The sequence below is a fragment of the Selaginella moellendorffii genome, unplaced genomic scaffold (assembly GCF_000143415.4).
Source record: "Selaginella moellendorffii unplaced genomic scaffold, v1.0 SELMOscaffold_57, whole genome shotgun sequence".
Taxonomy (NCBI): Eukaryota; Viridiplantae; Streptophyta; class Lycopodiopsida; order Selaginellales; family Selaginellaceae; genus Selaginella; species Selaginella moellendorffii.
The window spans coordinates 405436-420711 of record NW_003314318.1 but is presented as its reverse complement, the minus strand read 5'-3'; positions in this window follow the sequence as shown (position 1 = coordinate 420711).

Genomic DNA, 15276 nt, shown 5'->3' with positions numbered 1-15276 from the left:
CACCCAAGGCCCCTCGGGTCCTAGTCTCAACCTCAAGTCGGTTTGGAAGCCCCACTGGAGAGTCCCTTCAAAACATGGTTCTTGGACCTCACTATCCTTACTATACTTTTGGAACCCCGGAAAAAAAAACTCCCCCCCCCCCCCCCCCCCCCCCCCGGGAGACACATGCTTTGGGCTTTCACCCCTTGACCCGTATTAGTATTTGGACTTAGTCTCTGGCTCGATCTCGGACTTGATTTCGGATCCGACTTCGGATTCGGTCTCGGACTCGATCTCGGACTCGATCTCGGACCCGATCTCGGACCCGACCTCGGACTCGATCTCGGACTCGATCTCGGACCCGATCTCGGACCCGACCTCGGACTCGACCTCGGACTCGGTCTCGGACCCGATTTCGGATCTCGGACTCCATCTCGAACTCGGTCTCGAACTTGGTCTCGAACTCGGTCCCCGAGTCGGTCTCGGACTCGATTCCGGACTCTATCTCGAACTCGGTCTCCGAGTCGGTCTTGGACTCGATTTTCGACTTGGTCCCATCCGATGAACTCTTTGTCATTTTGGTCATGCTTTCGGGGTTCCTTTAGCCTACGACACCTCGGCGAGTTGGTTCCTTACATTTATATGGTGAAGCACCAACAGAACTCTGCAGCCCTGTGACATATGCATACCGAAGAGATGGCAAATAACCATCCCAATCTAAATGCTAAAAGTTCATGTACTTCGTGATGATTCCTTTGAATGTCCAAATGAGCCATTCCACCAAACCGTTTGACTGTGGATGATAAGTACTCGTGAAAGTGGGGTGTATCCCCAACCAAGATGTCAAAACATGAAATGCCTCAACCATAAATGTGGGACCATTATTGAAAAGAATTTGCTTCGGACAAAAATGCTGAAACACCCCTCGATTGAGAAGAAAGTATCCAATAGCAGTTGCAGAGGCACTAGTAAAAGCATCAACTTCCATCCAACGAGTTAAATAATCAAAAACAATAATAACATATTTATTGCCAATAATCAATTATGGAAATAAGATCAAATGCCACCAACTTAAATGGACAGGAAACTGCAATTGACTCCAACCGTTCTTCCACAGCACGAAGGGGAGTATTATGAGTTTGGCACCAAACATAGCAACACACATATAGGATAACATTACATCACATCTTTGGCCAATAGAAAGACTTGCACAGGTTCTCGGTCACATGACGATGTCCTATATGCCCGCCTAGAATAGGAGAATTATGGTAGGCATGGAGAAACCGTGGAACAAAGTCAGAAGGCACCATCAGTCGTAAAGGATCATTAGGATTCATCCCCACAAAATAAAGAAGGTTGTCTTCAAGGTGATACTAAAAATGTAAATGCCAAAATGATAAGTCATTAGCAAGTGATGTAGGATTCTCAAACCCATCTCGAAGCCTTCAAATCCATGGCTTAAGCTTTTGAGCCTCGCGAATCTCATCAAAGAGAAGCTAAATCTTGCTCTATACCTTGTCGACATTGAACGTTAAGTATAGCAACCGCCAACGGTATAGAATCCTCATTTATAAAAATCCACAGATGCCAGAATAACAGGCTCATCAGAAACATAAGAAGAGAGTGGAAAAGAAAGAGGAGCTCAAGAAAGGGCATCAACATTAACCATAAAACTCCTTGAGCGATGAACAACATCAAAATCATATATCTAAAGTTTCAAAGCCTATCGAGAAGTACAACTAACCAAGTTCTTTCACTTCAATAATGAAGTAAGGGCAGCATGATCACCTTCAAGTAACATTTGAGAACCATGTAGATATGCATAAAGTTTCTCGAAAGCCCAGACTACTACTAAACACTCCTTCTCTATCATGGAGTAGTTCACCTCTGTTGGTTGTAATGTACAATTTATATACACAATGGGATAGTGCTAACCAAACACACTCAAGCTCTCTTGCATCAACATATCTCCAAGATCAATATGAAAAGCATTCACGCACAAAATAAAAAGTTGAGTGTAGTCACGATATGCCAAAACTAGAGTAGTTGTCAATAACTCTTTGAAATCCACAAATTCCTACTCACATTCTGGAGACTAAATGAAAGATGACGTTAATGACTTTAGCAATGTTCGCAACGGTGTAGTGTGATCAGAAAAATGATCCATAAAATGGCCAATATATTGCACCTTGCCTAGGAAGTGCTTCACATCATTCACACACTTTGGAGTAAGGAACTTTAGAATAGCTACAATTTTGTCAAGATCAACTTGCAAACCCTCACGAGAAATACAATACCCAAGATAAGTTGTGTCCTTAGACCCAAACACGTACTTCGACCACTTCAGTTTTAAACCAACGTCCCGTAGCCGATTCAACACTTTACAAATATCATGAATGTGCCCCTCCCACATCCCCTCCGAGTGGATCAAGACATCATCAATGAAGTCAGCAATCACCTCCAGCATATCACAAAGAACCTCATCTATCATCCGCTGAAAAGTTGCTAAAGCATTGTTCAAATTAAACAGCATCACCAAGAACTCGTACAAACTAAATGATATATGAAAAGCAGTCTTAGGAATATCTTCTTCAGCCATCAGCACTTGTTAGTACCCAAAAGCAAAATCTAGCTTGGTGAAGTAATGACTTCACCCCAGATGATCTAAGAGATCAGCAATGTGAGGAAGAGGGTACACATCTGGGATTGTCATTTCATTTACTAAACAATAGTCAATGCAAAAATTAATACTTCTATCAGACTTCGTCACAAGATGAGATTCACATGCCTAAGGACTCTGCAACTTCTGAATAACACCCTTCTTCAACATCTCTTTCATGTTTGCACGTAAAATCTTGATCTCTTTGGGTGACTGACGATGAACAGGAACCTTGATTGAACAAGCATCCCCGGTTGAAATTGGATGACGTATGGCAATCTTGGCCCCAGACAATAGGTTAAATTCAAAGAGATCAAAATACTCCTTCATGAACTGGTCAACTACTACAATGCAAAAATTGTCAGAGGGATCGGAAAAGGGAAGAGCAAAACAAGATAGAAACATAGGAGGAAATAGTGGGGGGACAAAAGTAATTGAAGCAAAAGTAGAAGTAGAGGGATGAAGAGGTACAAAAGTGAGAGGAATGGATGAAATATAAAGAAGTATGAGACAAGGGGGAAGCCTGAAAGTCACACTTGGCATGATTGCATTACAACCAATCCATACCAAGGATTAGATCAAAAGTTTGACTCAACACCACCTACAATGGCTGCAACCCAAGCTTGAAATTGCCCACACGCACAATCAGGTCTACCTCATCCCGCGCACATGCATGTGTACGGTCGTTATTATAAAGAATGAAAACTAGTTTCACTGCATGATGCAAATGTAGATGGCAATGTGTGGCAACAAGACCTTGCGCAAATAAATTAGTGACCCCTTCATCTTTCTTTCAAGAGTATCATTAAGGGGTTCACTCGACACCGATTCATCTAGTATTTACTTTCCAAGCTCGTTTTTATAACAATAAGTCTTCTATTATTCTCTCTGTGTTAGTTGATATAGGTTTGAATTTATCTTCTATTGCTTGACCTAGTCATTCTGAGCAATAGAAGATAAACTCGAACCCTGTATCATGAAGAGAATAATAGGATACCTATTGTTATAAAAACGAGTTTGGAAAGTAAACACTAAATGAACCGGTGCCGAGTGAACCCCTTGATGATACTCCCGAAAGAAAGATGAAAGGGTCACTGACTTATTTGCGCAAGGTCCCTCCGTTACTTCTTATTTCCCGGATGTATCTTGGTGTCCAGACCTTCCACTGCAGCAACACCAACAAGACATTATTAATGCTAAAGTCTCCACCCAGGAAATAGAGGTTGCCAATCTGGAAAATGCTGACAATGCCGGTAAGTGTGACCAACTTCATCACATGCCTAATAGTGAATATCACGGCCATGACCACATCCTTGCCCTTGTCCTTGTACTCGAGTAGCAGCAGCATCAACCTCCTGTGAGACACAAAATCCCTAGGCCCCAAAGTGGAGCCAGAAGGGCGCCACATGGTAGTGGCCGAAGCGAGAGCCAAACGAGCGTAACACGTTTGGACCAAAAGCTCCGACTTGAAAAGTCAAGAGCGGGAGTGGAACTCCCAACGAAGTGCTCGAGGAACGAGCACGAAGCGAGCAAAAGGCAAGGCTCCAAAAAGGGACCCAAAAGGACCAACACATGACACGTGGGAGTGTCCGAGATGGACTCGAGTTGGAGTCCGAAGTGGAGTCCGAGATGGACCCGAGTTGGAGTCCGAAGTGGAGTCCGAGATGGACCCGAGTTGGAGTCCGAAGTGGAGTCCGAGATGGACCCGAGTTGGAGTCCGAAGTGGAGTCCGAGATGGACCCGAGATGGAGTCCGAGATGGAGTCCGAAGTGGAGTCCGAGGTGGACCCGAGATGGACCCGAGTTGGAGTCCGAAGTGGAGTCCGAGATGGACCCGAGATGGAGTCCGAGATGGAGTCCGAGGTGGACCCGAGATGGACCCGAAATGGAGTCCGAGATGGAGTCCGAGATGGACCCGAGATGGAGTCCGAGATGGAGTCCGAGATGGACCCGAGATGGACCGAGATGGAGTCCAAGACGGAGTCCGAGATGGAGTCCGAGATGGAGTCCGAGATGGAGTCCGAAGTCGAGACCGAGACCGAGACCGGGACCGAGACCGAGACCGAGACCGAGATCGGGACCGAGACCGAGACCGAGGCCGAGGCTGAGACCGAGCCCGAGCCCGAGTCCGAGTCCGAATCCGAGTCCGAGTCCGAGTCCGAGTCCGAGTCCGAGTCCGAGTCCGAGTCCGAGTCCGAGTCTGGAGCCTGAGAGGGTGAAAGCCCAAAGCGTTCGTCTCCCAGACCCTGGGGGGTTTGGTGAGCTCCAAAAGTATAGTAGGGGGAGGACTGCAGTGGAGCCAGTTTGGCCAGGAAAGGCCAGTTTGGCCCAGGAAGGCCGGACCCAGTGTTGGGTGATGAGCTGCCCACTGGGAAGTCCAAGACTAGAGTGAACACAGACCGACAAGCGGGGTAGCTTGGTGAAGTGTTCAAGAGCCAGCTCTGGTTCCCCCGGGAGATCGACTGGCCGATGCTCCCAGTCCAAGTGTGGGTGGCACTACCTACTTGGACACCAGGCGTGGCTCAATGGAACCTCGCTCTAAGCCCATGGCTAGAGCACCCAAGGGCAGAAGGCGAGGAGAGTACCCAGATGGCTTGCGTAAGGCCACGGTGTTCCGAAATGTTGTCCCAAAGGCCCAGACTGTGGAAAGGAAGAGGAGCAGTCCTCTGGGGTAGTGACCAAGGACACAGTCGTGTGGTGAGGAAGTCCCAGAGGACAGTGGGACTTAATGGTTGGGCCTGTGGGTCTCGATCCAGTGGTAGTGTTGGCAAACACGGCCAGGGGCAGAAAGGGACTTAGTGGGGACTGACAGAGGGATATTGGGGAAGGCTATTCCCCTTGTCGGCAGGCATCCTAAGGATGCTAAGGAGTGGATCTGAGATGACCACTCACGGATGGTTTGCCTAGTCTTGGAGAGCCAAGACTGTGATGCAAGTGGTATCGGACTACCAGTGTGGCAAAGGTGATTGGGCATGGCCTTAGCGTAACGGGCTGCTATGTCGGTGGTACCTTTGAGTGTCGGTCATGGGATCGGACACGTGGAGCACTTGGACCAAGTGCAAATGTTGAGTGGCATGGATGCCATTTTCGGGGCTAGCAAGTCCCAAGTCCTGGATTGGACTTATGGAGGTTGTGAATGAGACTCCTCCAAGTGGTCAGAGGTGTGGTTAAGTGACTAAAGTAGAATGGAAAATTTAGTCGCTTACAATTTGGTATCGGAGCTGTTCCTTAGTCCGACTTTTATTGGTGCTCAAGTATATGACCACTAGTGTTGGCATCGGAAGGTCCGAGGAGTGGGCCTATCCTTGAGGAGTAGCAAGTCGGGAAGACATGGCTCTCCATTACAGTTCATGTGTGAACTTGTAGACGAGGTGGTGGATAGAAAAGGGCCAATAATGGAACGACTTTGGGATCTTGGGAACAGTATATGGTTTTCCTCAAAGAGTTGAGGGTGTGATCCAGATGAGCGTTTGACTTAGCAAACTAGCTAATGTAGTTATGGTAAACAACTACAGTTGGGATCACGGGAAAGATAAAGACTCCAAAGCAATAAAGGAGTCACAAGATTTTCCTCATATAGTTGAGGTTGGTGCTCATGAATGTGAGACCAGAAGTAATGACCGTGGGAGGTCAAATACGAAAGAGGACTCAAGTCCTTGAAAAGGTAGCTGGGGCTACCTCTAAAAAAAAATGCTGGAACAACCCAAGGAGTTGGGGGTATATTAAGTGGATGAGTTGGTGTTTTCATCACATGGACAAGTAGTCCTAAGGGGCAAAGGTTGCCCCCAGAGAACAAAATCAAGTGTCGGAGCAACACTTGTGAAAATAGTCCTTTTGAGTAGGACAGGAATGCAAGAAGTGTATTCCAGTGAGCTAGTGCCTCACAAGTAGGACCTTACGGGTCTGTGGATTAACCAAGTCCAAAACTGCTGGATGACTCAAGTAGAGTCAACGGATGGTCCTAAAAGGACTGATGGAAGCATTTGGACTGAGGTGTGTTGTACCCCACAAAGGATGGGGGGGGGATCATAAGATCCAAGGATGAGAACAGAGGGTATCTCATCAATGGCAAAATGTGCCATGCTAAAGTTATGGGAAAGGTGTTCCCAGAAGAAAACAACTTTGACACAAAGTTGTGTGTGACCTCTATGGTGCAGTGCTAACGGATGGTTGGCATGAGAAAGAGCGGTGTTGGTCTTGGCAAAGACTTAGACACAAAGGGGAAGTGTCTTAGAGGTAGGCTTGAGGAGCCGATGGTGTGGAGACACCAAATGTGCCAAGGTGTGATACCTTGAGGCTATGTTCGTGGGTTCATGAGAACCCCTTGCCAAAGGAATCCCAATGGAAATGGGAATGGCATAGCCTAAGCTGCAGAGCATGCAGTTGGAGTGTGGTGACCCAGATAATGATGGAGGTGTGAAAGCACCAAGCAATGAGTTGTAGGACTTGACAACTATGAGGCAACTAAGCAAGAGGTGCAGAATAACTGGTTAAACGGGTAGAAGGTAGCTACCCAAGACTTCTTAATAACATAGGGAAGTTGGATATACCCTTACGGGGGATAAGTTGCTTGTGTTGCGATATAGTAAGTCAATGTCATAAAAGGAAATACTCATTGTCAAGAAAGCCATCATTGGGACATCCGAACACTCTAGAACACCAGAAGGTGGTGTTTGATGTCGCGAGGGCAATGGATAAAGCCCAAGGGACTAAGTCCCTAGCGAATGATGGATAGAAGGTGCTATCCAAATGTCCAAGGTTGCGGAGACAAGAGAGGACTGTCTACCCGAGTTGGACAAAGCCAAAAATGGAATTTTGGCAAGGCTAGTGATGGGCATGTAAAGGCCCATAAGCAACAATGTAATCCCAGTGTGTGGGATTATAAGGTGAGCATACCCGGATTGAGGAACCACTCCCTAGGCTATTGAGTAGGTTCATCCCTAAGAATACTTGCTAAAGCATGATAGAAAGTGCAAAGCTATCCTCCTGGTCTGGAGGAGAATGACCAAAGGAAAGGTGTGAAGCCAAAAAGCAAGAAGTAAGGGGATAGAACCGAACTGTAGGAATCAAAGGGCAAAACCAAGGTTGGTTATGCCAGCTGGGAGTGGAGAATCAAGTGGGGGCTCGAGGGTGTTGCCGCTAGCAACCGTGATGCCATGAAGAGTCTAAAATATGGAATTGTCCATGTTAGACTATGTGGCATTTGGAAGGCTTGCAAAAAGGGAGGCCTTAGCAAGCCGAGGGACAGAGTTCCTTCAAGGTTCCCAAAGACAATTCTAGGTAGCTTAGTACCTAGAAAGGCTAAGTGTAAATGGTTCATGGAACGCGCGAAATCAGAGTGGCGCAGCAGAAGCATGGTCTTGAAGCTTGCCATGAGGCAAGGCTATCAAGGTTAGGGAAGTAGTTCCCGAGTGTTCAAAGAGAGGGCTTTGAACGAAAGTCCATGGTCAAGGACTTTCACGCTTATGCAGGAACCATGTTACAGTGGTCGGAGGACTTGCCAAGCGAGATTGGCACGTCGGGGGAACAAATACCCTAGTTGAAGGTGATAACTTCAAAAAGGGTGGGCCATGGGGCCGAGCATGGAGGAGTCCATGCATGATCACAGACATGTCAAGTGAGAGGACTTGGCAGTGTGGAGGAACTAGGTTCCTAAGCTGTGATCTGTAGCGCGCTTTAAAAATAAGTTGGTGCACCGGCGTGGGGAGTCACGCCAGGCATCTTGTGTGATGCCGTCCGTAGATGCATATACGGAGGTTGGGTTCGAGTCCCGACCCTCTAGTGCTTGGGTTCGAGTCCCAAATCACTAGGGCGTGGTGATGGTTTGGAATATGAGGACACTCATATTTCGGTGGTCATGGACTCTCAGTGGGGAGACTGGTTTGGGCACACCGCCAAGCGAGGGATGCCTCGGAGTCGTGATGCACGGTTAGATTGCTTAGTGTGAAAGTTCAGCATATCTAACTTGAACACTTTGGTGCAAGTGGCACCAAGGTTGTGGGGAGTGAGATGGGGACACCTAATCTCAGTTGCTATGAACCCCTGGCCGTAAGGGCTAGCTTGGGTGCACCGCCAAGTGTGGGGGATGCCCCCGGGGTTATAGTCAACAACTTGGAGGTCTAGAAGACCAAGTACCTCTTGGCAACTCTGTTAAGGTGCCAAGGTGAGATCACTAGGTGATCTTATGGCCAGATAAGGACAAGGTCCTTGTTTAGCTAAGGAATGAAGTTCCTGGTTCAAAATGTTGAAATTGAACTGTTTAAGGTGGTGTGGCTTGGTCGTGAGGACCAAGTGGGAAGAGCACCTAAGGGAAATAAACTATGTCCGTGCGATGGCATAGTGAGTCCGAGGAAAGTAGTCTCTATAAAAGACCCATGGGAGGGTCACGAAGTTGGGCCGTGGATAGAGCCCATAGCAGAAGATGCTAAAGAGATGTACTAGGGGTGAACATCCTCCGGACTTGGCAAAGAAGAGTCTTTGCTATGGAACCGAAACAATACCTCAAGGAGGGAGGTAGAGATTCGATGTTGCTTGGTGCAACAATCAACGGATAGGAGCAAGAGATGAGTGGCCAAGATAGGGCCGTGGAATCCCTTGGAAGGAATCCAAGTGACAAAGTTAGGCGAGGAACACTAATGTGTTGGACGCTAACAAGTTGCGGGAAAGGAAGTGTGTTTCCAAGGAGGGATTCCGAAATGCTCCGATTTGGCGAAAGTGGAAGCTCCAAGGGAGGGAGCGGTAAGGTAGCCAAATGATAGGGCCATGAACAGCCCTAGCACAAAGTATGATAACTGGAACTTTGGCACGAAATAGAAGAGAGGATGATGGTGCCATCGAGTAGAGAACTCCCTAGGATGGGAAGTGGAGTTGCACAAAAGGTGCAAGGCAAGGTGTCGGAGACACCTAGGACATTGACTCCAAGAAGTCAAAATTCAAAGTTCCAAAGTGCAAAGGTTATATCGATAGAAATTGAGACTACTCGAGAAGGAGTAGTGGGATTGACTTAGAGAAGGGTCTCTAAGAGGTTTAGCGAGAACTAAACCAATAAAAGGAGAGAACCATTACATGTGGTCCAATCAGTCTCTAAGTTGTAGAGACTACGCTCCTTAAAGGATGGACAAGGCATGGTGAGCCTTTGGTGTCAAACCATAGACAAAGATTGGCTAGGTGCCAAGGATGGAAATGGTAACACGTGTGGGTGTTACTTTATGAAAGGGTTTACCGTTCGATGAGGACATCAAACTTCGTCTATGGGTGGTGGAGTTGTGAGACACAAAATCCCTAGGCCCCAAAGTGGAGCCAGAAGGGCGCCACATGGTAGTGGCCGAAGCGAGAACCAAACGAGCGTAACACGTTTGGACCAAAAGCTCCGACTTGAAAAGTCAAGAGCGGGAGTGGAACTCCCAACGAAGTGCTCGAGGAACGAGCACAAAGCGAGCAAAAGGCAAGGCTCCAAAAAGGGACCCAAAAGGACCAACACATGACACGTGGGAGTGTCCGAGATGGACTCGAGTTGGAGTCCGAAGTGGAGTCCGAGATGGACCCGAGTTGGAGTCCGAAGTGGAGTCCGAGATGGACCCGAGTTGGAGTCTGAGATGGACCCGAGTTGGAGTCCGAAGTGGAGTCCGAGATGGACCCGAGATGGAGTCCGAGATGGAGTCCGAAGTGGAGTCCGAGGTGGACCCGAGATGGACCCGAGTTGGAGTCCGAAGTGGAGTCCGAGATGGACCCGAGATGGAGTCCGAGATGGAGTCCGAGGTGGACCCGAGATGGACCCGAAATGGAGTCCGAGATGGAGTCCGAGATGGACCCGAGATGGAGTCCGAGATGGACCCGAGATGGAGTCCGAGATGGAGTCCGAGATGGACCCGAGATGGACCGAGATGGAGTCCGAGACGGAGTCCGAGATGGAGTCTGAGATGGAGTCCGAGATGGAGTCCGAAGTCGAGACCGAGACCGAGACCGGGACCGAGACCGAGACCGAGGCCGAGGCTGAGACCGAGCCCGAGCCCGAGTCCGAGTCCGAATCCGAGTCCGAGTCCGAGTCCGAGTCCGAGTCCGAGTCCGAGTCCGAGTCCGGAGCCTGAGAGGGTGAAAGCCCAAAGCGTTCGTCTCCCAGACCCTGGGGGGTTTGGTGAGCTCCAAAAGTATAGTAGGGGGAGGACTGCAGTGGAGCCAGTTTGGCCAGGAAAGGCCAGTTTGGCCCAGGAAGGCCGGACCCAGTGTTGGGTGATGAGCTGCCCACTGGGAAGTCCAAGACTAGAGTGAACACAGACCGACAAGCGGGGTAGCTTGGTGAAGTGTTCAAGAGCCAGCTCTGGTTCCCCCGGGAGATCGACTGGCCGATGCTCCCAGTCCAAGTGTGGGTGGCACTACCTACTTGGACACCAGGCGTGGCTCAACGGAACCTCGCTCTAAGCCCATGGCTAGAGCACCCAAGGGCAGAAGGCGAGGAGAGTACCCAGGTGGCTTGCGTAAGGCCACGGTGTTCCGAAATGTTGTCCCAAAGGCCCAGACTGTGGAAAGGAAGAGGAGCAGTCCTCTGGGGTAGTGACCAAGGACACAGTCGTGTGGTGAGGAAGTCCCAGAGGACAGTGGGACTTAATGGTCGGGCCTGTGGGTCTCGATCCAGTGGCAGTGTTGGCAAACACGGCCAGGGGCAGAAAGGGACTTAGTGGGGACTGACAGAGGGATATTGGGGAAGGCTATTCCCCTTGTCGGCGGGCATCCTAAGGATGCTAAGGAGTGGATCTGAGATGACCACTCACAGATGGTTTGCCTAGTCTTGGAGAGCCAAGACTGTGATGCAAGTGGTATCGGACTACCAGTGTGGCAAAGGTGATTGGGCATGGCCTTAGCGTAATGGGCTGCTATGTCGGTGGTACCTTTGAGTGTCGGTCATGGGATCGGACACGTGGAGCACTTGGACCAAGTGCAAATGTTGAGTGGCATGGATGCCATTTTCGGGGCTAGCAAGTCCCAAGTCCTGGATTGGACTTATGGAGGTTGTGAATGAGACTCCTCCAAGTGGTCAGAGGTGTGGTTAAGTGACTAAAGTAGAATGGAAAATTTAGTCGCTTACACCTCCATTGGACCAGGACCCTCGCCCACAGGAAGTAGAGCGGAAGGATGTGCAATGAAAAGTGGAAGAGGCAACGTCTCATAGTGTTGTGCCAAGCAAAAAGCATCATCAAGGGTGGCTGGAGCAAGTGCATGCACAAGTTCGACAAAATCTTGATGAAGTGCTAGCCACAACATTTCTAGCTTGATCCACTCTGACATATTGGCTCTACACGAAGCAAAAGGCTTTGAAAACGAATATCAAATTGCATCACTGACTTAGATAGCCCTTGACAACGACGATGCAATTGCTGGAAGGCATTATCATAATTGTCAGTATATCTGAATGTGTGTTTGAAGACGTTTGGGAGAACACTCTAATCCCCACGAGTGGCTGCACACAAACCATTGTACCACTACAGTGCTGTCCCTTGGAAACACATGGGAAACTCATGTAAATATCGAGTATCATCCCAAGAATGATATATGGCAATCACCATGAAATGATTGAACCAATAGTACACATCATCCCCAAGATTCCCACGAAATAACTCCGACCGAATGCGAGGATTAACACCAAGAGCAAGAGGAGCTATGCCATGTGCCATAAATGCCGCCATCAACTAAGTTTGGTTGTTTAATTGCAATCGCATAACATCAAGCAATTGCACCAACTACTGCACTAGAATCAGAGGAGGAGACTACTGCCCTACCATGAAGATGAATGAAAAGGAAAGAGCAAAGAAAGAGAAATGAGAAAAAACTAAAAGGAAAGGGAGATCTAGGCAATGGAAAAGCTAGATCTAAACCAAAATCCTGAAAGAAAAGAACAAAAGATAGAAAATGGAGAAAGCTAAATCTAGATGATGCAAAAGCTAGATTTAAACAAAAATCCAAAATCTAAGCACTCTTTAGGGACTATAGTGCATGTGGTTTTTACCCTTTATTTTATGGTGATTTATCATAGGATAACCATGGAAGCGAAACCTAAACCCTCTATATGCCATATGTCATATGCCACATGCCATATGCCACATGCCATATGCCACATGTCCAAAGAACAATGATATAGAACTCGAAATTTAGGGCCTTGGGCCACTGAATGAAGGAATGGTGCCAAAATCCTAAACATAGAGCTAAGGAGTGATGGCACTAGAGCATGGAATGACTCTTGAGCATATAGCCCAAAGAGCAAAGAGACAGGAGCACAGAGCAACTTAGAACAATCTTAGAGCAACCAACATCCCAATGCTAAAACTAGCATGCAAAACGGAGCCAAATGGAGTTTAGCACTATTTTAGCTATTTTAGCATATTGATGGCCTAATGCAAAACAAGGACAGGCACACAAGTGAGAGCTAAACTATGCTTTAGGTTAATCAGCCATACCCAAATTACCCACTATCCCTACTATACATTTGAAACCCCCTATATCCCCCTATAAGCTCCTAAAATTTAGACTTCCCAAGAGGTCACTTAGCCCAGTACTATTTAAACCCAAGGACACTTAACCCCAAGTATCCCAAGACTCTTAACCGATTAGAAAAGGGGGTGCACTCTTGTTCATGAGCCCTTTCCCTCTATATTTGAACCACAATGGATCGTCTCTCGAGTTATTCCCTTTGGTTGTTTACAATCCATTACACTTCTCTGCAAGTTCACACCCTCGTGAACGAAAGATGAGAGCCATAGCTCTCTCAAGAGCCCCGCTCTCTTGACACCCTACCCCTCAGGTCGAGCTTAGCAGGAGCAAACTGGACCAGCCAGATGTTAATCAACATGTGGTGTGATTCCCCTAGCCAACCAACAAAGTCGAGCCTAGTGGGAGCAAACTGGACCAGCCAAATGTCAATTAACATGTGGTGTGATTCTCCTAGCCAACCAATAGAGTCGGACCCGAGACCCCTCTAATACCAAATGTAAGCTCCTAAATTTGGACTTCCCAGGAGGTCACCCAGCTTAGTACTACTCAAACCCAAAGACGCTTAACCCCAAGTATCCCAAGACCCTTAACCGATTGGAAAAGGGGGTGCACTTTTGTTCATGAGCCCTTTCCCTCGTTCCTTTTGGTTGCTTACACCCCCACCCCCTAATGAACACACGTTTTGGGCCTTCACCTCTAGCCTCCCTTGGTACCAGGAGTTAGTCTCTGGGATAAATTTGAAACTTACTAAATATGGAATATCTCTAGATTGCGAATTTTGATACAGGACAAACACCATTGTGTTCAAAAGAATCTCTACATTCCGTAAATATGCCAAATAAGCAAATTTAGACACTTTCCATAAATAGTATTTGGGACAAAGAGCATGATAGCAAGGGTGTTTGGCAAATACAGTAAGCTATCATCTAGCGAATATTAAGGGACTAATCTCAATATCACGGGGTTCTTAATACTAGCAAATGCAAACCAATGACACAAATTTCTCAAACCAGGCCAAATATGCTCAACAAAAAACACATATAGTTCCTACCTTATGTTTATTCAATTTAAGTGCATGGTCATCCCTCAACTCCACCAATGTGAGTGTTTGGAATATGGAAATGGAATACAGAAAATGTGTATATCAATTAGCCCAAAAACTATATATAAGAGTGAATGGTTTAGATTGAAACCAATCCGACAACTACCAAAATCCCACTATGCTATAGTATCGGCATCGTAGCTGTACACTTGGACCTCACAGTATTGATTTTGCATTTTATTTGATATTAAATATTTGCACTCCTTCACTTACTAAATTATAGTGTGATTTTTAACTAGAAATTTAAACATAATTTATATTAAAGATAAATAATCAACAATTATATCCTAGAAATTTTTTGGTATTTTAAGTATATTCTTTAAACCGTAATTAAGAAATACTAAATGATCTTATAGTAAATATAATAATTAAAATGAGTGTTGTTGTTGAGCATCAGCAACTCGTGGCAATCGTGAAAGTAAATCTAACTACCTTGGTAATATTGAATCATAACCATATAGAAATTTATATGGTGAAGCACCAATAGAATTCTACACCCCTATGACATATACATACCGAAGAGATGGCAAATAACTATCCCAATCTAAATATTAAAAGTTCACATACTTCATAATCATCCCTTTGAATGTCTGAACGAGCCATTCCACTAAACCTTCTGACTATGGATGATAAGCACTTGTAAAAGTGTGGTGTATTCCCAACTGAGACATCAAAACATAAAGTGCCTTAATCATAAATGCAGGACCATTATCTGAAAGAATCCGCTTCGAACAAGAATGCTAGAACACCACTCAATTAAGGAGGAGGTATCCAACAGCAGTTGCAAAAGCACTAACAAAAGCACCAACTTCCACCTAACGAGTCAAGTAGTTAGAAGTAATAATAACATATTTATTGCTAATAGTCAATTATGGAAAAAGTCCTATAAAATTGAATGCCACAAACTCAAATGAACGGGAAATTATAATTGACTCCAATCGTCTTTCCATAGCACAAAGGGGAGTATTATTAGCTTGGCACCAAATATAGTTATACACATATCAGACAACATCATATTGCATCTCTGGCCAATAACAAAACTTATGCAACTTCTC